Source organism: Anas acuta, chromosome 6 (assembly GCF_963932015.1).
Source record: "Anas acuta chromosome 6, bAnaAcu1.1, whole genome shotgun sequence".
Classification (NCBI taxonomy): domain Eukaryota; kingdom Metazoa; phylum Chordata; class Aves; order Anseriformes; family Anatidae; genus Anas; species Anas acuta.
Window position 1 is genome coordinate 33874173 of NC_088984.1, and position 27233 is coordinate 33901405.

General features: G+C 35.7%; 1 long non-coding RNA gene across 3 annotated transcripts in view; it reads right to left on the reverse strand.

The window, feature by feature from the left end:
- The window catches only part of LOC137858536 (uncharacterized), a 127928-nt gene that overhangs the window by 27818 nt on the left and 72877 nt on the right, over nucleotides 1-27233 (reverse strand). For all 3 annotated transcript variants that reach the window (XR_011097812.1, XR_011097811.1, XR_011097810.1), the window contains 2 exons: nucleotides 20072-20220; nucleotides 19028-19101 (listed from right to left, as the gene is read on the reverse strand). This is a non-coding gene — a long non-coding RNA (uncharacterized lncRNA). The remainder of the gene's footprint in view (nucleotides 1-19027; nucleotides 19102-20071; nucleotides 20221-27233) is intronic.

The window sequence follows — 27233 nt, forward strand, 5'->3', positions numbered from 1 at the left end:
GGCAGGAGAACTCAAGTCCCTCCAGAAATGCTACCTTACTTCCAGCTGTGGATCTGTGACCCCTCCGGAGCTGAGCCATTAAAAAGTGCCCAGCTATCACAGAATCTGTCATCCGATTGCTGCACTGTCTTCAAAGGAGCTCTTTCATTCAGAAAGATATTAGCAGGGAGTTCAAGTGCCATCAATTTCTCTCCGTTATCTCTCGCATGGCGGTTCTGTCTCTTCCAGTTAATAAGGTTAAAGAAGTAGAGATTGCCGGTGAAGTCACAGTAAATTAAAATTGAAACTTCTCTGTTACGGCTCTTCCAGAGTTTCTGCCAAATCCACCATCTTCTCCTCTAGATGTTACTTCCAGTGAAGGACTTAAATTACTTTTTTTAGAGAAGTAGCATCGCTGCATGCACACTTCAAATCCCAGTCTTAATCTTTTCCTCAAATAAATGCATAAAAATACCCATGAAAGAGAGGACTATAATAGTTGGGAGAGAGAACTAGCAGCGTGTGATGAAGAGATTGATGCAGAGTAAAGGAAATGTGAATATATGTTATGAAAAATATGATCAGCATTCTAGGGTTAAAAAGCATATCTCAGTAGATTTCAAATGCTCATAACAGTCTCAGATTCCTCTGATCTTAAAACTTTTCACATATCACATTGTTTCTTACCTAGACCTTCAGAGAAAGCTCCAGCTAATTATACGATTCTGCAAACCCCTCAGTACTTTTCCTACATGTTGCTTCTTCATACAAGAAGGTCATCAAGGTTCTCCTTTCAACAAAACCGTTTCTGACAGGTTTTCAGATAAACATCACAAGGTCCCTATTTGTGGCCCGTTCGTGTGACCATCCACACATCTGTGTGAAAGTTCCCTATAGCAGCAATCCTGCAAGACTGGGAGATGTAGAATACTCACCTGTCAGTACATTTCATCTCCTCACTTACACAGGCTGCCTTTCAGGTCTCCATTCCCTACTCTCTTTACCAGGCTCGCAGGTACATGAGGTGTTCACGGGGGATGACATTACAGATGCAACAAACTACCTTTTCTGTTACTGGAGGTATAAAGGTAGGGGATTCCACATGAAAATCAACACATGGTATTAAAATCAATAACTAAGTTCATGATTTGGTACATACAAATAAAACATACATTTGTCCCAGAGCTTTCAGGAACAAATAATTTACGAACTTAGGGAAAAAAGAAACATTCTCTAGTGGTAGAAACTTTGCTTATGTAAATAACAACAGACATGGTAGGCTTTCCTGAATCTAATTTTATTCCTTACATTGACAACCTTTACTACATTAAACCATTATTTACTATAGTCATCAGTCAACTTAATTAACTGCTTAAAGAGGGGAAATTTGATTGTTCTCACTATACTAATGAAAATCTAATGTGATTTCTGCCACATATTCTAATAAATCAACATAATTTTCAAAAGATAGAAATAACTTCCAACTCTGTGTTAAAAGACATTTTTAGGATTATCGCAGTGTTGTGTAGAAATAAAATCTGTCACAAAGATGTGATTAATATTCTTATTAGCAGAATAGAACTGACACACTTTCCCCAGTCTACTGATGAAAACAATCAAAATTACCAGAGGTTAAACCATGTGAAAGAAATTCATGAAACTAGGAAAATGCTTTAATGTCATGAGCAATAAAAGTAGAGGAAAGAAGAATATTGTACACAGCTAAAAATGGAGATTACAAATAAACAAAGCTTAAATTAAATGGATATCTTTTCTCTTACTCTTTTTTTTTTTTTTTTTGATTTACTTTTACTAAAGTGAAATACAAGAACAATGGTATATAGCACTAGGAGACTGGAGAAGAAAGCTGCTGCAACCAAACTGGAAAAAAACGTGCAGTGAGGTATTATGTGACCCTTCTGGGCTCATAAACCTGGAAGGATTGATACTACTGGATATACAAAAGCATTTAAGACTGCAATACATTTTCAAACAAGGAGGATTTTTTTTAATCTAAACAAAATTTTTAAAAGAGGTGGAAAGGTTTTGGACAATGAGTTGTATCTCAAATGTACTTCTTTTCATTTACTGATTAAAATCTTGTCCAGAACTGTCTATAGGACTCTAGTTATTTAACTTCAGGAAAAAATTACTTCAAAGTAAAAGCTTGTGCCAAGAAAGGTCATGACAATAATAAAGAATTTGACTTTAGTGGAACCAAATAATTTCATTCATGTGGACATGAAATGAAAACAACCCCTGAGCAGTAAGAACAGAACCTTATTTTTGTTGTTAAATGCAAAATTCTCATTTCTAGGTTCATATTCCTTCCTAGTGGAAGGAAATCACACCACCAACTCATGTTGTTGACTGGAAAAAAATAAGCTACAACTATTTTCTTTATTTTGAAGTCAAACCTTCTCATAAAGCATGGACAAATACTGTCCTTTATTCTCCAAGTATACATCAAAAGCAAAAACATTGCTGAGACTGCAATAAAACTTAAGGGTTCTTAACCATCTATTTTACTATTCACATACTTAAAAAAAAAAAAAAAAAAAAACATCAAAAAATCATCATTCATCAAGTCTGCTAATTATGACCCATATGACCCATAGCCATATTTTTTTCCCTTCTGTCCAACATAGATCTTGTAATATCTATGAATGTTGTGAACTATTTATATCTGCTGCTGAATGCAAAAGCTATGCTGGTTGGAAATTCTAGTGGTACACAAAACACCTTTACAATAAATTACACCTTCCTCCTTCAATTAGACTTATTACTTTATATTTTAAGCAGAGGTAAATATTCCCCTTGTGGGAAAATACTATTTGTATAAGACTTAATGACATAAGGTAAATTGTGCTGTTGGTTTGAGTTAGACATGCAATATACTTCAATGATGTGTCATTTCCTTTTGTATGTGATGCAATCCTAAAGAAAACATTAATAAAAACCATTTGTTTGACATTTCCTTTGTTTTAAATGTTATTACTCACATCGACATTGTACTATTTTTCCTCTCATCGATTTCCATTATAATTTTTATTCAGACTAATACTGTCCCTATAGGTTTTCCAAAAGGATTTTAAGTTAATATAGTGTTCTGATTAAAAAGCGAAGTAAAACAGAGGCCTACTGATTCAATACATTCTAAAAGATGGCTCATTTAACAGTAATAATAGTAATTATGTATTGTGAAGATCCTCGTTTCACATTTTCATTAGAGAGCATATACTTTCCTCAGAAAGGAAAAAAATTTATCTCTGCATGTAAAGACTTTTCCAATCGTTACAATAATTTTTTTTAATTTATTTTTTTTCCCCAAGAGTTTCCCTTTTGATTAGAAACTCTACAAACAGGAAGACGTTTCCACTGTGCATTTTCCACCATTTATAGCAAAGCGCATTTGCCTTTATAATAAGAGAGCATTATATATATGAAAGTGCAGTACAGGAGAAACACAAAAATGAGGACCGTTGGTAAATAAGATGTTGGCAATTTGGATTTCCAAGAAATCTGTTGAAGAAGCAGACAGTGGCTATCCCTGTGTGTAGCACCAGTTGTTCACTGTGCTAAAAGTTGGTCCCTGTGCTGTTCAGAGCAGCCAAGTAACCAGATGCACTGAGGGTGCTCTGATAAGAAACTTTTTTCCACATAGGAGTAAAAGAGTCTATGACACTTTAAAAATAAAGACAGTTAAATAGCTGTTCACATTTACTTCCATATTTTCTTAAATACTAATTACTATTCAAGACAAGATTTTATGATAACAATATGTTAACAAGAGATGTTTTGTTTTTCACTTGCTGAATTTTGCTTAGCAGATTTTCATTGAGTTTAGTCTGACCAGAATTAATTTCTTTCTCTGGCTGTTTATTCATGCGTTTTTCACTCTAGGTCACAAAGCAGAAAGGAGTAAGGAATTCAGATGTTACGGAATGCCTGAATACACAGACAAGCTACAGGCATATTGTTGGCATATCACTGTCTATTGTTCATTACTGGAACTAAGAATACGAAGTCAAGAATATAATGCAGATACTTTCCTAAGCACATCCAGGCCAAGTATATTACCAAAGACAAAATAACAGTTAACAATTCTGACAAATAGTCATCAAAACAAGCTGTAAAAACAAGACAAATACTTATAATGCCTTCCCCAGTCATGCACCATATACCAGACATTTTCAGCTAAGGCACTGGATAAAAAGCTATTATCCACGTACCCACTACAGAAAAATAAATAAGTAAAATAAAATGACCAGCCTACGAAACACAATCACATGTCCATATCTAAAAGTTGTGTGTGCCCGTGTGTGTGTAGAATCAGAATGAACTCTTAGAGTCTCCTAGAAAATTACTGTTAAACTACTGAACTGATTTAGCCACTTTGGGGCAGAGGCAGGCTGCTTGCACTTCCTGAGAGCTCTGCAAAACCCAACTTCTCTGATTTCCACATTATGCTATGCTCGAGCCAACTCATCCATACTCACGATGTACGTCACTTGAGATCTCCTGTGGAGCCTCCCACTGCCTGCTGAGGGTCCCTTTCTACCCGTATGATTTCAACAGGGAGCCATTATTTTCATACACGTTCCAGCTTGATAAATACCATCATGTAGGCAGTATTAAAGCCAATAGAAAAGCAGTAATTCACTCTGAATCGTGCTTTTCTTTGCTGGGACATGCAGCAGAGTTTTGCAGTGTCAAGAGTTAGAAAGTTGTACGATAGTTTTGGTGAGCATCTTCGAAACCGCTTAACCTGACAAGATTGCTCTGGACTTCTTGCTGGCTGGCTGTTCACACTGAGTTTTGTAGAGCTGGCTGCCACAGGGTGAGTTCCACTTCACATTGCAAAAGCAGTTATCAATTCACAGGTAGCGGAAGAAAAACAAAGTGCTACACTAATGGTGTGAAAATACACACCCTTAATTATATCTTTAAGAAGAATTTAGTCACCTCTTTGACTGGAAGTCTAACTGATGCAGTCCTTTATCACACACAGATCCACTTCTGAGTTTCAGTAAAATAGTTTCCTATTAGAAGTCAATTTAACCTAAATTCTTTTTTTTTCCAACTTTATCCTTTGCCTACTAGAAACACACAAGAGTACACAGAGCCTCCTAATCTAATGCAATATTCTGAAAGGATTAAATAAAATCTATCTGAGCAAACATAATATCGTTATATATTCTCTCAAGAAGGCTGAAGGATTATTAAGTGCTCTACGGCTTTCTGACTAGGGAAACAAGCTAATATGGGACATGTCTCAGCCTACATTAGTGCGATTTTTATACATTTGACTCATCAACTGGATTATCAGAAAGAGCAAAGGCATTTAGAGAATTTTTAAGGCACTGCAACAGCAAAACCTAAAAAAAAAAAAATAATAATAAAAAAAATAAAACCTGGAAAGATTATATTCTATACGAACAACCGGCAATAGGCAGTAATCCATAATTACTGGAGGAGGTTTCTAGATCCCAGTGGTCCTGAGACTAAATGAGAAATACAGCAAATTTTTATTTGCTTTTTTTAAACAAAAGATAACTTAAAAAAAAAAAACCACTAATATATCAAAAGCACAAATATGCTAGTAGCACTTATCCCTTGCTTTATAAAATACTAACAGTTAAGTGTAAAGATAATTAAAATTGGCTACTCTTGAACCCTGCTTTCCATATTCAGGTGGAATATGCACCTCTCACGCTTGGTGCGATTTGCAATATAACCCAAAATGTGAGCTTTTGGAACCAAAGTATAAATTATTTCAGGGGATGAGAGTAAACTCATTTCTCCCAACACCTCTAGGCTGGAGCAGTTCTGGGACTCCAGGCCTAGCCACTGGTAACACAGCTGCTAAATACGTTGAATTTGTGTGTTCTGTGGTCACAAAGTGTTGTGTGGCTGCACTTTTTACAAGAGACTTTTTCGCACACTTCCATTCGGTTTGTTCACTGACCCATCTTCACCCTGCCACGTCCTAAGATCTAACCTCCAGGTAATACCTACCCGTACTTGGTTGCTGGTACTGCCCTACTGCAAGGGACTGCAGCAAACTGGGGGGATGGGGAAGAGGTCAATACTGAGAATAACGTGTCTGCATCACATGGGCATATTCTGCTTCTGTGTTTTAAATGGAAGGGCACTAACCCTCTGGCATGAGTTATTAATCAGTATGAGAGAAGCTACTCTCTCACAGTCAATGACTTCATATCCTTACCATTAGTTTTACAAGGAAGCTTCCAACTACACCCCCGACAGTGTGCCCTACTCTTACAAAAACATGTTCAAAAATTACATTCCCTTCTCACAATACTTTTCAGATAACATGCAATTTGATTCAATATTTCAGTTAAATTTTAATAGAGATGCAGGTAAGAGCATATATGTATTTTGCTTGCAAATAAATTTTTGTCCAAAAAATGGCATGGAGCTTTAATTCTTATTCAACTCAACCCACTAAACTAAACTATGTGCAGTTCTGCTGGAGTAAAAATCTCAGAAGGAAACTGTAACCTGAATGGTATGCGATGAAGATCATTCCTATTTCTGTATGAACATTCCACACACTGTGTCTGTAAAAAGGCATATATTATATTCTACTAGAATAATAATAAGATTTTATTTGTACAAAAAACAAAACATGTACTTTGTTTTAATCCAAATATGGGTGCGGCACACACCTGGCATAGCTTTTCCTGATAGACATGAAAGCTCAAGTTGGTACAGGCATAATGCAGGTAAGTGCACAGAGAAGTTATTATGGTCACTTGTGGCCTCCCTTGATTACCTAGTTGTACAAAATCAGACCTGACTGCTCCTATGCAGAACAGAATCTCTAAGTTTCTTTAACACGCTGTTTATTAAGGAGTTCTTCAGCTTAGTTTTTCTGCAAGTTTATTTATTTAGGACTTTGTTCCTTCCCTTTTTATGGAAGATGCAAGGAAAAAAAGGCGACTGCTCATTTTTCTGGTGTTTTGCTATATGCTTATTCTCAGCTCTTCTTAATGTATCTAAAATTTTATGACTGCTAGGTAACTCTCCTGATATGCAGGAAGATTTTAGTGACCCATAAAATGTGGAATTTACATTTATTTATTTTGGTTACCACTAATTCCTAGCTTGGCCATCACTGCTCACTGCAATTTAACACCTACTGCACACTTGAATATAGCTGAAGCAATGGGCTCTGGCTCCTTTGAACGAATGACCATATTGAATGGTCTGTTCAAGTGACTGACTTTTCCTATTTTTTCTCACTCACACAGTGTACCACATGTGGAAAGACTGAAGATTGTCCCTGGACTCATAAAGCTTACAAGCATTAATGTGCGCAATGCTCAGAACATGCTGGTTTCTTTTCAAACATGTTGCCAAGCTACAAAAGCTAAAGCATCAACATTTCTTAGTAATTTTTTTTCACTTTTTCAATACAGAAACGTTATGATGTACATATTTGCTGAACTTAATGAAAGATTCCTTACTGCCACAGGGAGAAACTGCTCAGTTTGAGGTTTAAACTGCTCAGGTTGAGGTTTAAAGCTGGGTCAAGATCAGAGTGATGCATTGATTCATTACTGATGTAATTACTTGGAATTGGTGAACTCTAACTACCGGATCGATATCAGCAACAAAACAGCTAAACCACGGTATTCAACATGCACAAAATGTTAATACCTCTTATTTTCTAAACACTCATCTATAACCAAACACAATAGGCCACACTTACAGCAACATGAACATAACCCCACCCCTACATGATGTGTCAATTTCAGGCAGATAGTATCTGATCTCTCATACGCTTGCATTTTTTCCTTTTTAAATGAAATTAGAAAGCTAAATAAGGACTGACATTATTTTCCATATATTTAATTTGAAATAGCTACATGCAGTTGTTAGCTTTGCAACTTGAAATTATTTACCCAGGTTTGAAGACCTCTGAGTCTCAACACAAAGTTGAATAGTATTAGATAATGACGGAAACTTTAATTTTATTCCCAGAGGAAAAATAATTAAGGTATATTAATCTTCAAATGAAGTATAATGCTTTTAAAGAAAAGGCATAAACGCAAACACATATACCATAAAAGTTTCAGTCACCCTCAGCCAACTATTTTTTTTTCTCCTTTGTAAACTTTTGCAGGCAGTCTACATTAAAAAGGACTGCATTTTAAGTTGTTTGCTACAAGTACAAACAGCATTTCATATAAAATTATATCACTGCAGGGAAAACATGTTCCATCTGTATATGAAGTTCCAGCACAGCCTAGATTGAGTGATGATAAAAAATTTGTCTGACTTCCTACACTGGACTGCTTTTGCTGCCAGCATCCTTGAAAACAAGACCTGCATTGCTCACTTTGGTGCAAACAACTCTTCAGTTCTTAGGAAATCTGCACTTTGTTTCAAGTACATTAAACATCCTCTCTACTGTATTTTCAACCTTTTGTGCTCTGACAACAAATAGAACCAAACACCACAGTGTTTGTCTGTGTTGTGCCTTTTCAGGGTCCAAAGAATGTGTGTCTATTTCCATTAAAAATGAGTCATTATGTAAAGCATCAGCAGGAAGTTATTAAAGAAATGGCATAGCATTATTGATCTTACTATCTGGAAATCCATCATACTCATAAGTGTCTTGTTATAAGCCTGCTTAGGTAATAGGATCTTAAATGACCACTGCTGGAAGTAGCATCTGTGTACCACACCTACATACACAGACACATCCAACCTCCCGACTGTACATCACATAATAAATACCGTGTTATGCCTGAGAGCACTAATGTGGGTGACACAAAAAAGAAATATTGGAGACCAATTTAATCCCACCAAAAGAAACTGCATACGTCTATCTACCTCTGCCATAATTTAAACATTTTGCTTGGAAGTTAACGAGCAGCTAGAATTAAAATGTGCCAGTCCAAATGGGTACCTCTACTAAGCCTACTCTGCCCATCATGTTTCTTTTTAGCATAGGGCAACAGGTATAAAATGACTGTCTATGGCTTCCCTGATAAAACGTTTTCCATATATTTTTGGCACTACAGTGAACTATGGAACAACCCTAGCATACAAACAAAGGAAGCCACCCCCAGGAGCAGACTTCCACCTGAGAAGAGTTTGGCAATGTTGAAGATAAGTATAATTCCCAGGAGGAGGTGGTAATGTAAAAGCTAATATATAAACAAACAAACAAACAAACAAACACAAATTCACTGTTATCTTCTGAAAAAGCTTTGTAGTAAAGCGGAAGCTGTCTAGCAGAACATGCAACAGATCAACTAAGTTTCTTCTGAAACCTATTTTCACAGGAATTCTACGTATCCTGTTAGCATACGCTGCATTATCTTGGTACCAGAACATTCATCACTCCTGGCATTTCAGAGCGAAATAATATGGCTGCTCTGCACTGAAGGGACACTTTTAATCCTCTCTGCCTTCGGTAAGCAAGAAAACTAAGGATGGCCATGCTAATACACGTTTTGGCCCATTAAGCCTAAAATAGGGAGGTTAGAGTGGAAGTCTGTGTCTGACTCAACAGTTGCTACGCATTCTGCTGTTCAGGTGCCTAGAAATGAGTTTTTTCTTCTCATTTTAATAAAAACAGGATTTTTAACCAGATTTTAATAAGCATTTGCAGGTGATGCACCTATTTTTCTTCTGACTAGCTTGTTTTTACACATTTGGATTGTGGGGTATTTATGAAGAGAAACAGGCCAATCTTTTGAAACTAATGGAAATCACTGTATTAAAAGAATTGGAAGAAAGATTTTGAATGCAGTCAGGCTACTCAAAGTCCTTCATTAGCTGGAAATAACAGCCCGTTTCAGGTATACTTCTTTTCAGTGATGTCCTGCCATCCATTCATAAAGAGTTACTTTACCACTTCCCTTTTGGAAAGGATCAAGAAGTGTTTCAGCTGGTCTGAGGATACAAAGAAATCTTCTAATTGCCATTATTAGTACTTAATCCCCATATATAAACAAACGAGCAACCAGATGGAAAGCTACTACAATGAGAAAAGGAATTCAATTCTTTTTTCTGCATGACTTTTGAAGAAAATAGAACAGAAGATTACATTCATCATATTGATGTGTGTTTTCCCTCATTAATGAGGATTAAAGATAGTAACTACATCAAAACATAGATATTGTTAAAGAATATTATTTCAAGGATGATTTTTACCAAAATATTGCCAAAAAAAAAAAAAAAAAAAAACTACTACAGCACTGAAACCTACTTAAAGGAAGACCTCAAAACTTTTCAAAATATACTAAATTAAGACATCTGTGGCCATGCGCCTGCAATTTTGTACATTTGGACAGATTACTGTACTTGTGTGAAATGCAATCAACACACTTTTAAAAACTTCACTGTGGTTCACAGATGCTAAAGCAATCATAATTAACATCTGAGTTGTCATTCCTTACACAGAAAGTTTGTATTGAAATCTGATTTTCAGAAATTAAGGTCAGGACTTCAAATGCTGAAATCTCTCGTCACTGAATATCTAGCAATGATTAAACTAAAATGCTCAAACATCTGGTTAGACTAAAATATAGTTGTTCAAGGGGTCTAAAAAAAAAAAAAAGAACTGATTGCAGGTTTGTTAACCTGAGGCAATAATTTGACTGCTTATCCCTGTTTCATCAGCGTATCTTTATATGTTGAATAAAGCAGACGCTAGATTACTGCTTTAATCAGCATCATAAAACATCCTGTTTCTCTCTGCTTCCTAACAGCTGGTTTAAGAGGAATAAAAGGTTTATTTGATGGCTAGATTGGAAGATCTCCAAGGACGTTCTGCTCTGCTACATTTGTACAGTTGGACTTTCAAAGCAGGCTGGGAGTCTTTATAAATATTGCTAGTTTATAGTTTTTCAGGTTATGAAGCTTTCTATACAAAAAGAGTAATAAAAAATAAAAAATCAATGTCAAGATAAATTTGTTATCTGTGATACAGGAATCTACTCACCTATCCTTTACTATAATAATGTCAATTATATCTTGCTTTGACATCATGAAGGAAGAAATGTTACTGCCTTTAGATACATCCACTTAAAATCCTTAAAATTGACTTAAAATTCCTTAAAACAGAAGCAATACTTAACTGTCTACAAATTGCGCTGCTAAACTGTGACGTTTCACAATTAGACTTCCATATGATTTATTTTTTTTCTTTTTCCCACAACCTCTCATTTTTCTTTCCCATTACTGTTAAAGAGACCATGAAAGCAGAGCAAACTGACTAAGGGAATCTCTCATGACACAGATGTAAAAAAGACTTCCTGTCTTTTTTTACAATAAGTTTTACACTAGATAGAAAATAAGATTTGTAGAAGCTCTTTATTACAACACAAAACTATTTCTGAAATCTGCGTTAACGTGATATTGAGCACCTATAAATTTCCCAAGGTATGGAGAAAAAAAAAATCACAAAAATGTAATGTTAAGAAAGAAGTTCTCTCTGGTATTTTTAATAGTAAATCTAGAATTATCTCTACTTATTAGAATAATACTAATGAGGTAATTCAGCTGAAGATGTGTCTAATTAAACTTCTTTTTTTTTCTTATTAAGTTTTGAAGAAACAGAACCACCATGCACCAATTTTAATACGAGTTTTTTAGTGATGATAACTGCTGGAAAATGGAGTCTCTCTCTTAATGTCACATTATTTTATATCCTGCAAATTTCACTGTTTAATGTATCCTTAATATTGCTGTATAAAACATTTTAAAAGCAATATTTATAGTTGGGGTGAGGCTCTCATGTAGTATAAATGCTCTGCAGAGAGGTACAGATTTACTCTTGATGCTTCAGTTTGAAGATTTGGCTCTTCTTGGGTGATAAGCTTAGCCCCCATACTGCCACAGTTAATTTTCCTCTCAGAAAACCTCAATTGTCATTACTCTACAAATTATCTTCATTTCAACTTTTGAATACAACAAACTAAACCCCTCAGTCTTCTGGTCAGCTTGAGTTATATTGTTGATCACAATGAACAGGCAAAGGTAAAGTATAATGCACCAAACTTTGACATTTAAAATACAGAGGTTGCAAAACAGTCATTTGATATATTGGTAAGGCTTCTTCTTGTAAGAAAACCACTTTACAGTACCATCACAGCCTTCAAGAGTACATTAGACTTGGGCACATGTGCCGTGCAATATTGCAAAGAATTATAATTCTGCTGCAGAAGTTAAGAAGACAGTCATAATTAAATTAAATTAAAACAGACTGTCAGAAATCCCCACTCTATGCCTGGGAGCTCCCCAGTCCCACCAGGATTAGGCTGTTTTGCAGATATCTCTGTTCCACCCTGCCTATTAAAGGTGCAGCACAGCACCTCCAGCAATATCGATTTTGAGGACATGCTTTATTTGAGGGGAAAAAAAAAAAAGGCAAAAAGTGCTACATATTGTTCAATAATTCCACACTTTTTTCATCAGAACATTTTGCACAGATACGTTTATTTACTTCAGGAAGTTTTAAGGTCGTGTCACTTGTTCTGCCAAGCAGGAACCTAGGGCTTGTGTCTGTATGGACCCATACCCAAGAAGGCTGTGATCTGGCAAGGACAACACGCACAGCTTTTGACTTTGTTGTATTTACTCTTCCCCCACAATTTTTGTCTTGCTTTACAAGTCCACATAAAGATTATTCATGTTCTCTAAGAATTGCTGTCAATGACTTTGCTGGGGTAGCAGTGAAACCACAGGCATACATTTAGGGATAGTGTAGAAAACCACAGTGTAGACAAGTATGTATCCTTTACTCCTAATGGTCGCCTTTGCTCCACATGTTCACCCAGTTAGCTGAAGTTAATGCTAATTCAGTATGGCTAAACTTATTAAAGTTTCATTTCTTGACAGAGAAGGGAATACATCCAGGTACGTGCATATATTGCAAAGCCAGCACGCAAAAGCAATTTCTGTGCTTTAATAAGAAAGAACAGAAAATTGAAGACAGATCAATCTTGCAGAGTTTTTACCAGCCAAACAGAAAAGGAGTCAAAGCATTTGCTAAAATGAAATAATATAGCAAGATTTCGAGAACAGGGAAACTCTTTTGGACTCTCAGCCAAGAAGCTTCAGTCAGAGACACTTCAGGATGAGTGGTAATTCCTCCTTAAGGGTAGGGAAAACAGGGAAATGAAGAAAGCAACTGCCCCTTTCTCCTATAGACATGCTGCTATACTTTACCTCAGCAAAATGTTGACTCAAGGTTCATTCAAATAATAGAGACCCTGTGTGAAAGGACTGCCTGAAACAAGTCCTGCTTATCAAACATACAGCTCCAAAGCAAAAGCAAACCAACAAAACACCAGATGAAGTTTTCCTCCTCTGGAAATGTAAGGAACCAAGCCACCTGAGGACACATTCCCTCTCTAGGAACTTCACAAACTTCCTCCTAAATTTGACTTGCCTTGTAGTTATCTAACAGCCGCTCTTCCTTGCTGGCTGTGTGTTAATGAAACCAGGTGGGGTACAGTCTCTCACTATAATGCTTTCATCACTTTGCTCTATTTTCTATTCTTTTGCTAAAATGTACTGGTTTGAAAGAGGAAATCCAACAATCTGGTGGCCACAATTTGGGCGAACACTAATATTTTTGATTTAATGAACAACATAGAATCAAATACTTATGTACACAACTGCTTATGCCACTGATGCAAACTGTTGAGCTGAGCTTGCATTCTCAGGCCAAATACAAAAAGAAAAAGGACTTGTAAAAAAATATACATACATCCTTAATCCCCCCTTTGTAGATTTGGGGGGAGGGGAGGGGTGAGGAGAGTAGGAAGGAGGGAAGGGAGATAAATCACATCTGGAAAACAAATTACAATTGCTTTCTATGTCTTAAAACAGTACGTACCCATGAGGATATATACCTACAGTATACACCCACAACTGTATATGCCTGAAATATGTAGTATATGCCTGTATTTATACCCTGCAAAAAAAGCAAGAAGCTGAATATTCTTTCAGCAGTGACAGACAGTGAGAAGACTGATAAAATGGCAACAGAGAGGTTACTCTGGGAATTGTTTGATTTTACCACTGGGGAATACTGAATAGATTTTGTTCTCTCATTTACATGAACCAACAGCTTCTCTTCACTGAAAACACTGCAGAAAAGCTTCTTGGTTTGATGGATAGCCAGGTGAGTTTTGTAAACATTTCTAAGATTAGAATAACCAAAGGGTTTTTTTTGTTGTTTGCTCTTTTTTTTTTAATAGTAGAGCACACTCTGGAAACAAACTGCCCCAGAGCTAACAACATTCAGTTATTACTTTACTAGCTAAGAAATCATTGAAATCTCAAAAGCTAGAGACCTATGGCTTTTATTCTGCCTCACATAAAAATCTGGCAAGCATGCAATCATTTGGAAACAGATTTATTACATTTTGATTAATCCTGCTCTATCTTTTGCAATTTCCATCTCCAAGTAGGCACATTCTAGTAAGTGGAAAGAGGAAGACCAACTATTTGTGTGGAGAAAGAAAGGAGGAGAAATGTAAGGTATTTCATGAAGCTTTTTTTTTTTTTTCTTTAAAAAGAAAAAAGAAGAAAAGCTATTATCTACAGCATATTGTCTCTTTCAGCAAATAAAATAAAAAGGTAGCACCTGAATAAATGATTTCCTCTACACCTTTTACAGATCAGGAACCAGGACTATTCTCAAGGGGAGAACTTCGTACCAAATCCAGGAATGACAGTTTCCAGTAGAAAGAATTAGTATGCAGACTGGGGGTTTGGAAAGCTCAACATACAAAGTATGAAGCAGCTCCCCCCCCCACCCACCCACCCAGGAACCTCGGCTCTGCAAGTGCCCACAGTAGAAAACTCCCATCTACCAAGAAGCTAATGATCAGTCCATTTCATTATGTCCCCACCCATATCCTGTGCCAAATATATAAAACAATTTCCTATTTTGTTTTTCTCAATGTTGTCATTAGTATTCTTTATGAACAAGTATCTGTCTCTGGTACATTAGCATGCCACAAGCTGTAGCATCTTGAATAGGAGTTTTGCATGAAATCTACCTTGAGTCTGACAGCCGGAGGGATGCCAACCACAGTAGGAACAGGGAGAAACCCATCAGATTGACAATCTTACCCTAAGAAAGCCAAATGCTTAAAATCCTATGTTCAATACACTTAACTTATTAAAAGAGCATCTCTGCATGATTTCTAAGAAATGTACCATGTCACTCAAATAAACCACCTGAAAGCAGAAAGCAGATCTGATGATACTTAGTGATTCTATGACAGACAGCTAACTGATACTTTGTCTAATTGTTATATTGTAAATGATAAATCTAAAGAAACACCAAACCCAACCTTTTACACATCTTTGTTTGCTTTTTAATAACCCAAATTTACCAACAGAGTGAGTCACTACAGAAAAGAGAGTGGAAGCCTAACGCTCTGTGTAGCCACTTGTTACTTGTAATTAACTGTGCTGTGTAATATCTAAAGTAAATCCGTCTTTGGAGAGGGAGAAGAGACTGAAATGATGTTGGCAAATAAAGCTAAAATAAACCAACAAAAATAAAATAAAAAGGAGTGTATTCAATTACATAAAATTAGTAAATATGCTCCCACACATATGGGGAAAAATGAACATATGATTAAACTAATAGGATTATGCAAAAGAAGCTTCTAATAATAGGCCTGTAATTAATCTTTTTTAGTCTTGGGGCTTGCCTATAATCATTCTTCATGTTCATAATTTAATTTGGGCAAAACCTAATTCTATTCAAAGGACACATCTTACAACAAGCCTCCAATTTGTGAGGACTCCTGCTCCTAATCGAGTTATGGTTCGGCAGATGGTACAGACTCCACTCCTCTTCCATGCCTAGCCCTGCTCCACGCTCCATTTTATTGACAAAAACAGGCAAAACGTTTACTGGGACCATTAAAACACAATTCACTGGATGTGCTAAATGGCAAAAGATTAAATAGAACTAAAGAGAATTTCTCAGAAAACCTTATGCCTTCTGAAAGTTATCAGTATGATAATTAGTCCAGTAATACTTCCCTCTATTCCCAACTTTCTTTGTCTAGTAATATTTCCCTCTGTTCCCTAGATATTTTTATTTTCCAGAGGTTTTAAGGTGATTTTTTTGAAGACAAAGAAAAATAAGCTTTCCTACTGAATAACACCTGCAGTATGAAAACACATTATGCAGCATTTTAGTCTGTGTGAACATGTGTATATCACAACATGCACAATCTATTAACTGAAGAGTGGGCATCAGCAATGCAAGAAATTAGAAGGATGCCTATTTCACTTTAAAACAAGAGTGCTGTCATTATATATGTATACTTTATATATATATATATATATATATATATATATATATATATATAAAAGGCAGTCTAGGGAAAACCGTATCTCAATCCCCAAATCAGTGCTGATGGAGCTGAGGTGCAAAATCTGTTTGTACTCTGCTCATCTCAAACATATGAAGTCAGGCTCAATAATTCAATTTATTTTTTTTATACTACTCATACGGACATACATAATCTGACCCTGAGACAACATACCGATATGCTTCTAAAGCATGTTTCTGTTTCATCGTGTATTATTTCAATCCTCTCTGATATTCACTTTTCTTTACGGACATACCATTGCCCTTCCGCACTGTTATCTGCTTGCACAGTCTGGCAAAGTAAAATCAGACAGAAGTTCTGCAGATTTAATAAGAATGCTTATAAAGTGTCACCAGCTTCAGTGACTCTGGGGATTAGATGTATTTAGAAATGCTATGTAATCTTCAGTGTTCTGCAAGTAACCATGGTTTGGGATTAAAATACATAAAAACTTGTCATGACTCTGATATACTTAATAACTGCTTAGTGACATCTCATTTAGAGAAAGGATTCATTAGCCTCAAAATGCTATTGTTTTGGGTTTTATTTGGTAGCAGCAGTACGAGATGTTAGGTTGAGTTGGTGCTTTCTTTATGGATGCAGATTTTAAGAGTTACTGTCTGAATAGACTCTGATCTCAGTAGATTTAAATTTGTCAAAACGTGGTATTGGGGGAAAATATTGAAAAAACATTAAATGGTTTTGCATACTGGAAGAGCACAAAACATGACTGCAAACGACTTTTGCGCTGTATCAGCTCCCTAAATAAGAGAGGCCCTACATTAAAATGACTAGATTTTGTCTGCTAAGCATCCTCAAAACAGAGCCAATCCTTAGGTGTACTGTGGAAAATCGAAGTGAACTAGATATTTTTATGCAAGAATGAATATTAAGTACTGAGCAGGTGCAGTGGTTAATTTTCATAACGTTCTTGGTTATGCAGCAAATATAGCATTGCAAGTTTCATTACAAGGTAAAATAGATTGTAACAAATTTTGTTTTGACATCAACTGCCATTCAAGTGAATGTAAAAGCACCATCATTTATTTTAATGACAGCTGGCTTAAAAACACATGCAAATAAGACAATATTACATAAAGGAAAAAAAAGTCAATCAAATCATGCTACATAAATAAAATGCTAAAAATACTGATGCTATGGTCCTCATCATGCTTGAGCATCAAACAACAGATAATGAGTAAACGAAGTCAGAAAAAAATAAACAACATGCGTCTGTTAAATTTATACCTAATGCATTTGCAGTTCCATCAAAAGAGAGCTAATACTTAAAGTAGCTGAGGGAAGGAAACAGTGGCAAAGCCCACTGAAATTTCCAGGTACCCAAAGAAAGCAAGCCGCTCAGGGATTTTTGCTCCAGCAGATGCCTCCAAACAACTGGAGGTTCTGAAACAATAGTTTTTCATCTTGCTCAATTCTCCATCCATCAACTTCTCATACATTACCCAAACCACTGATACATGCATACTACAAAAAGAAGGATGTCTTTGCTCTGATCAGGAGCTGGACTAAACCATTCCATTAATTAAATAGAACAAACACACATTTTGTCTTCTATGCTCATAAATTTCCTCAAACATCCTCACTTTAAATGTTGACTGAATTGCAAATGAAGACTCGGGGAGAAGGGAAATTGTCATATTCTCCTATCTATGTATTTCCAAGCATTTTTACAATTTCATGTAAATAACAGCATCATTGTATAAAACAGTGCAACTGAAATGTAATTAATTTTGATACCTGTAATCGCAACCTGTAATTATCATGTAACTGGAGAACTATAATCAAGGAGCATAGCCCAATTTCATATTTGATACGTTTCACAGCAAGAACTCCGTGGTTGTGCATCTAAATAGGAGAAAATTCTACATGACAGAAGATTAGCTATACAACGAGTACACTTTTAAAAGTCATTGTAATTAGAGATGCTAAACAAATAGCTCTACCGAATAAAGAGAAGGGGGAAAAAAAGTGTTTTGCCAGTCTTGAAATATCTAGCTTTTGACATTTTCACACCTTTTAACTCTAATTGTGATGCAAGTATGTAAGATACATTACAGACATTACAGAAACATCTTTTATAGATCTGTTTAAGACACTTTGAACTCTTTATACTCTCATGATTCCACAACAGCAAAGTGGAATTTCAATTATTTATAACTTAATGACCCATATATCACCCTAATTCTGAAAGTTAATATTCACAGGTAGAGAGCCCTTTTGGTGTCAGTGGAACTGTGAGCACATAGGAAAAGGAATTCTTAAAATGTTCTGAAACAAGTAAGCACCAAACTATTTGATATCCATTTATACAAACACAAAGCAGAGACTTAGTGTCTTCAGTGCTGCTGCCAGTTAGAAAGGAGTTCATCAATATCAAAAGTCCTATAACAGACAACTGCACCTAAATCTTATTTCAAAAAGCATATTATGGTGTTGGTTTGGTGGTGTTTCATTGTAGTTTTTTGTTGTTGTTGTTGTTTGTTTATTTTTAGTTTGTTTCAGTTTGCATTTCTGCCCAATTTCTTCACCCAAGTCTCTGGATCTTGCACTAACAATTTTTCTAATTTATTAGAAAAAAACACTTCATTTATTGGCAATGAAATCTGGATTGTACAAAAAGCATCATAAGTACTTACGAATTTTTCTTCTTCCTTCAACAGTGCGGATAATCTGCTAGGAATCTTCATTCAACGGAGAGTAAAAAATAAATCTGTAAATTTCAGAAGTCATTAGAAAATTAAGCTTTAAATAATAATTGATCCCACCCACAACAGAAATCTAGATAAAGAGCAAGAGCTTTAAACAAATTTTACCCAGACTTCTGGTAGTGATTCAACTATGTTTAACACATATTAAACATGAGACAAGACAATATTAAAATTAGGCACCGTCACATCACTGAGATAAAAAAGTTTTGTAATAAAGAGGGATTTTTATTTTTTTTTTTTTTTAGAGTGAGAAATAACAGTTCAGACTTTACAGTGTTGACTTTTGCCTCTAACAGTGTGACATTATGTGTACTATATGTTGTGTCATTTTTTCTAATATATGTGTAGCACACACAGGCCAAAGGAAAATGTGGCTTTACAGGCTGTAACAGCACTCCTCCTAAGAAAGAGAGCATGCTCTTTTAATAAAGGACTGTCAGAAGGAATAGTGATATCTGTGACAAAGCATGGATGCAGTCTTTTGAATCATATAGGTAAACTTCTCTTTGTGTTACCTAAGTACTGTTCTATGTATGCAATTATTATAATACATATAGAATGAGTCTAAAAAAAAAGGATTCTATTTATGCTGTCAGAAAAGACTTGATTAGATGAAAATTTTTACAGACTTGCATCCACAATATTTCTACCTATCTCATACAAGGAGCTAAATTTTTTTCTTTTGCCCTACCTTGTAAATCCAGTCTGATGTTTCACATACCAACACAAACACTGAGAACTGAGTCGACAGAACCAGGGCAACTTTTGAGGCTATAGCAATATTTACTTTGGGATATCCCAGCAACACTGTAGCAACAAAGCTAAAATAATGTAGAAAAGTTGAATATGAAGCCATATAAGAGAGTTAGATGATCATATTTAATAATAATAATGATCATGCATTTTCTCATACCCACACACTTGTGAGCACCAACGCACACACACTGAAGTAATCTGCCTGTTACCACTTACATTGTCACGGAACAGAAGAGATACCACCTACTAAGATTTCACATCTCCAGGGCTGTTCTTGTGAAGGAGGTGAAATACGGTTGTGCTTTTCACATCTCTGGGGAGTTGACAGTGATTCTGACCTTTATACCCTCCATTCTGTGCCACTCCTAAGGGAATAAGAAAATATCACTGATTTACTCACTGTCTTTTCTCTCTTTATTCATCTGATTGTTGCAGTCCTGGTCTTTTCTTTCCCCTCCATCCCCAATCCTAACAGCTTTTGTCTGTGCATTATTTCACCACCGCTTGTTTTCCTATTCTTGGGTCTTGGAAACCTTTATGCAACTGTGCTGTGATCTTGTTGATCCTTTAAGTGCCATCAAACCTCACTTCATCTATCCTTCTGTAATTTCTTCTTCTGATGCTTCCACACCCTTATATTCGTATTTCATTCACACAAATCTTATAATTTATAATACAGATTTCTATGATGTGTTTTCACAAGAGCCCAGCACTCAACTTCAGACTAAACTGTTTCCTTCTGGATTAAACTGCTCCTAGAGAGGACTGAAAAGTAGATGCAGAGTCAGATCAAAGAAAAAGTGATCTCTCAATCCATCCATGGGATTTAGGCCTACAAAATCATTTGCATACTTCTAATTGTACAAGTTGCCAAGTTCCCCTCTCCACCCCCCCCCTTTTTTTTTTTTTTTTATTAAAGTTCACTTGACCGAACAACAGTGAAAGAAAAAACCTGCAGATGTATCCAAGTTCCTGCCTACACAAACAAGAACTCAATTTGTTCTGGGACTTGGGTGGTTTGTACTGTAATGAACTTTTCCATTACCCTCCTTTTCTGTGATGGTGTAATTATCTTTAGGGATATTCATGTAAAACTGACATTTTATCTGGTGAATAATTTACAGGTTGGCAAAGTTTAAATACATACAAATGCCATGCTTATCATTAATGTCAGTTAGACCAAAATGAACAAGTAGGAGCCTGAGGAGATTAGATGATGTTGTTTCACCACCTCATGCAAGAAAAATCAGTTGGGACTGTCAATACAATACTCTCAAACTCACCTATGCTTCCCAAACTGATCTCAAATATGAGCCATGCATGGATTTATTTTAAAAAGACCAGCAAATAAATTCTTTGGGCTCTATGTGCAGTGCAGTGCCTTGACTGCAATACCTGCCACGCCAAAACACATTTTTAACTCTACATGTTATGATAATAAACATTATTTTAATTAAAAAGTAGAAAACTGAAAGAGACTACCATAAGGGATCTTTCCAGAGGTCATCTGCCACTGCAGTTTCCAGCATCCAGGTAAGTTAGCTGTGCCAGATAATAGGTGAAAATCTCACCTGTCCACTTCACAGGGTTTGGGAGAACACCTACCCTGAGAAAGTGCTGTCTAAAGGCAGCGTGCTTTTCAGCGGGTTCTGACCCAGGGAGAATAAAGCAGTCCTATTTAAAAGGATGCTTATTTTCTTCTCATGCTTATTCTTTCTTTGCTAGCTCCAGTCTGGAAGATAGATTCCTATTTTTTTTCACCTGTCACAGAGCAAATATTGATTTGGGAGAGGGAAAAAGGAAGAAGCAGAGGTCAAGACTAGAAAATGATGGATTGTTATGAGCTAGAGTACAGGCACTCTCCCAAGCAACCTTAGATCTGTCTGAAAAGACCAGGAAGTGTGAAAGATGAAGATCAAAGGTGACATTTTGATACTGATCAAAATGGAAAAGATCAAGGATTAGATAATACTTCACAAAGATGAGCTGACTGAAAATAATTTGTACAATCTCCAGGTACTACAAATTTACTTAGAATAATAAAAAATACATTAAAAACTGCAAAACATGCCTTTATTGAGTTACAGCTTACTAAAATAAACCTCAGGCTATAATGTGAGAAGGCCGTGGATTTGATCTACCCTGCATATCTCTTATAGTCAATCTAATACCTCCATACTTGTCTCCAGAATAGGTAACCATTTTACTGAAATCTCACACAACAGAGCTTCTTCTGTAGTAAAAACAGCAAGAACAACAACAACAAAAACACAAGCAAAAGGATTAACAGAGAAGAAATCTTTGCACAAATCCTACTTCATATGTGTCTTGGGAACCTGATGGATGGATGGGGGAAACAGCTAATCATTATGAGACCTAATGACTGAAGATAAACTGCTCTTTTTAAGAACTCCCTCTATTCCCATTTCTCCCAATGAATCCAGACCAAACATAATGAAAGGATTTCTGTTACATCCATAGGAGGGATTAAACAGTCATAAGTTTTTAATAACACGCTGTCTGGAATGCTAATTATGAAGTTCTTTTTACAAATAATTTTCTATTGGGTCTTAGGTCCTTGAGCTAAAGCCCATAACTTCTATCAGTATTAATGACAATTATACATTCAGATCCATAGAGATCAGAGAAGTAACCCAGAGATCCTAATATTCCCAGTCTTGTTTAACTGTATTAATTTTCAACTTGATTTTTAGCCGGCACTATATGACAAGGATATATACACATTTTCACTCCACTCTAAAATGCACATAAATGAGGATGATGACATACACAGAGTAATTTTTATTAGCACTTGTATTAATTCGTTAAATAAATTAAAGCCAGGTTTGACATTCTTAAAAGACAGCAAACTTAGATCTAAGTAGGGGAGTTCAGGCTAAAGCAAGCTACTTGTGTGACCAAAGGGTGGAGAACATTGATGAAATGCAACTATTGTGAACCATAGGGTCACAGAAAGGAACGCTGGGATGCAAAGCCACCTTCACCTTTGTAGCTGTACCAGTAAGATTCCCTAAGATCATCAGAAACACTGAGTTTGAGCATTAATATATCAAAATTCAGGCTGATAAGGACAAAGAAAAACCCGCCAGACTCTGAAGTACTTGGTGTGGGCAGGTGGGGTAAGACACATTTGCAAGGAATAGTAGGCTCATAGCTTGGTTCTAAGCATGGTAGGAAAGGAAACAGAATGGCAATTTAATAGTACTCATGTATGTCATTTATATGATTTCTTTTCAGAAATTTAATTGTGCATCAATACTGCTAATAATAGGCATCTGTTTAATAGTCTATTAAGGTGGCATTAACTTCTTACAAGTGTTGCTTAAAAAATATTCATAACCATCTTTTTCAGTTACATTGTAAGTCTCCTATCTAGAAGTGGAAAGCCAGACTTGAAGAGTACCAAAATTACAGTGAGTTCACTCCAAATTTTTAAATGAAGTCCATCAGCTACACTACATTACATTGTGCAATGGAGTCAAGAAAGAACCACTGAAATATAAAACATGCTTTTGCTGAGGAATAGGCTTTTAAAGATACAGTTATAGGAAGATATTCTGCCAGTAAGTCAGTCTGCTTATGTGTCTGATTTTTTTTAAATAAAAAAAAAAAAAGAGAAAACAACTAGAGAAAAGAGGAGTGGTAGGAAAAACAAAACAAAACAAAACAAACAAATAAACAAAAAACAACAACATTAACAACAAGAGTGAGTCATACTTTAGTATCTGTCTAATTTTAAGGAGAAAAAAGACTTAGAGCTTAGATCCTACTTACTCCTATACTGGTAACAACCTAAAAGATATAGCCACCAAAAAGCAAAGCCAAAACCAACCAAACAAACAAAAAAGCACAAAACAGATTGCTTGAGGTCAAATGGAAACAAAGAATTTGAAATGTTGTCAAGTATGAGTGAAGAAAAATTTCATCCAAAGGCTGAATTTTCAGATCAGAATCTTAGAAGTTCCTGATTTCAAAATCAGTGAATTTTTGTTGTTGTTGTGAAAGATCCCATCATCCCCTCAAATACAGATGGATTCTCCAGAGTCACCCACAGATTTCAGCATGACTACAGTGAAATTATTTAAAAGTCAATGAAATTATTTAAAAGTCAATTCCGAAGACCTATACTTTAGACCTACAAACAGCAGGTACAAGCCCAGTTTATTATCCAGAAACATAACCTGACACCTTCAGAACAAACTCCCCCTATTCCCACACCTTGCAGCTCTGAACGACTTTCATTGTCCAGCCCTTCTGTCACTTCTCTTTTCCCTGCCAGCTGCCAAGACTTCCAGAAATTGCCCAAGTTCAAGAAATATCAGCTCTGAATTCAACTACATGCATTAAGTTTAGCAGTTGGTTGCCTTCTCTCCAATTATGTATTCCTCATAATATAGATTAGGAAACCTTTGAGGAAACTAAATCCATTCTAGGATGTTTGTTGGCAAACTTAGAAAAACAGGAGATTTTTTCTGCCATTATTTTTCTTCCATGTCAAACAATTTTCTTATGGGTTGACCTCATTTAGACCTTCAAAGCAATAAGAAAACAACAAAAAATGACAGATTTTCCTTTTTGGGGAGGAACAAAAATTCACAAAGTTGCTTTTCAGGATTTCATTTCTACAGAAACACACAGAAAACCACAATCTTGATAATTTCCTGAATGCTTTAATTTTAATTAATTTAGTTTTTAATTTGACCAGACTGAAATACTCCATACATTTGAAGATCTCTAAGTCCTAGTCTGAATAAGTTATTAGAAGATATCATGCTGTGCTATATCAAGCTCTTCATATTCCTCTCTAGAGCTGAAAGTTTTTTTACTTGTCTGCCGCACAAAAATCAGTGCTTTTCCAAGTGAAATTAGCTCAAAATGACATACCATGAGCATAAAGAACAGCTTAAAATTCAGGGACTGGAATTCTATTAGTGAAGCTTTTATGCTTCTTTATCTATCTATTTTTTCCTCCAGAAAATTACCATAGATGCCTATTTTTATCCTATATCTTCATAGGAATCTATTTCAAAGAATTATAATTTATCAACAATTTTCTTCTGCATGTGGAATACCGAAGGCTGTATTCTTACATTTTACTGAAAGTATTGAAGCAAAGCTCCTCAAGTCAAGCCCACATTGCTTGATGTTCAAATGGAGCTGCAGCTTTTTATGCTACCTAAAAGAAAGGTAATGGCAAAAATTCATTGTAACATCTCAAACACAAAGAAATGTTGTTATATTGCCACAACAATTTAATAAAGATAAGCCCAAGAAAATATATATAAGATAATGTTTAAGAGAGAGTACGCATTTAAGCCCCACTGAAGCAAATAGAATAAAAGTCTCCTCCAGCCACACAGAGTTTTGTTTTCAGCTGGTGATTTTATTGGCTTTGTTTCTTACTTTACTTTTTTAAAATCAGAGGAGGCTTTCTTTATTGCTGACAGGTACTTTTCAACAGAAACTATTCAAGTGATGATGTGCCAGTGCCAAGAAGCATAAAATACAGACCATCAGAAGGCTTGAAGGACTAATGTTGTCTATTAAATAAAAAAAATAGTTGAAGAGCTCTGGGAAATATCTGTTTTTGTATTAACTTTTTGTGATGTACAGACGAAAGCATTGTCAAGAGCTATACAATATACTGTAAGGTGCAACACAAGGAAAGTTCCTGGTCAGTGCAGTCACAGTGCACTGTGGTCTCAAATCCTCAGTTTTCAATTCTGTTGTTACCATTTAACTTTTCAAATATCAAATATTTGCAGTTTTATCTTAAACACTTACTTGTTTTAAACTCCAAATCTCTCTCATTACAGAAATTGTAGTCCTTTTCACAAAGCAAGATCGCAACTAAACACTCCATCAACAGCAACAAGAGCACATTGTCAGCAAATAAAATAAATAGGCTTGACAACATTAGCCTGCACTATTTCAAATTTATGAAAAGCAAGACTTTTTCAAAAGGAGATAAAAACTATTTTCTTTAAATACCACAGTTTGACATGAACTTCAGAAGGCCATTTACATACAAGATGCACATTCTACAAAACAAACAACAACAAAAAATCCTCCCCACTTTTTCATTAAACCAAAAAGTAAAAACAGTGTTTATTTAAAAAAAAAAAAAAAAAAAAAAAAAAAAAGGCCAAAAAAAACTACTCAATCCCTACATCTACCATCAGTCCTTTCCTTCTACTGGAATGGACTATGTTATTTTTCATAGGGCTTGAAAACTGAGTTTGCAATGGAAACTCAGCTCAGCTAGAAAAGTCTGGAAAGTGCAGATGTGAAACTCATCCATTGCTTTGGCTAGAGCTTCTATTTGTGTTGCTAGTTTACAGTGCTTGGACTCAAGCTCCTTCATTACATACATGAATGTTTCTACATTGGCATTACAAGCATCATGACAAGAAGTTAAATTTTAGGTTAAGAGCAGGGAAACTGAAAAGCACATTTTCACATTTTAAAATATTTTTTCTAATAACATTGACAGAGAAGAGAGTGCTAACTGAAATATTCAGCCTAACATACAGAGCTGCTGAAGCTGCACAAGGCTCCAGCTCAGGAGGACTCACGGGATTACCAGCTCTAGAGAAGAAAGCAGAACACAGTGACTTTCAAAAGAGCCTCATTACCTCCAGGAAAAAAAAAAAAAAAAAAAAAAAAATAAAAATTACAAATAACAAAGACTTGCTAGCTGCAAACCCTCTGTCTTTGCTGCTGCACATCTTTTTATGTAAAGAATTTCATATCCTCACACAACAGAAACAAGCCATAGATCTGAAGTGGGGAGTGCAGGGTCAGAGCCTGTGGAAAAGGAATCTCATTGTCTGCACCAAGGGCATCAGCTGAAAAGCAGATAATATCAAATCAATTGGGAATGGACAAATGAGAGGTCAAAGGTAGGGTAAATCTACCCTGCAAGTTATTTTAAAAGACACATTGGCCATGTTCAATATGATGTGAAGCAAATGAAACCAAGGAGACAGAAACCTGTGGTTTTGTTGCACCCCATCTGGAATGTAATTTCCAGATTTTTGGTAGCTCTTGGTTTCTAAGGAGATGCTAAATACATGCTGTAAATGTTATACTTTGTGTCTTTTTCATTTCTTTAGGCTTTTGAAACCTGGAATTTATTTATTTTTTGGATACAAGACCAGAGAAGTTTCTGTCATCCTAAGTCCCTCTGACACTTCCTATTGTCATTCCCTTAGTAGTACTGCAACTTTCTTGTTCAATTCTTTAATGTTCCAGAGACAGATATAGTCCCCTGGCTAAAATGGAAGAAACCCCTTCAACCTCATGCTAAATATTCCATAGAAGGAAAAAGCAGAAACAAAATTCAAATAAATTAATA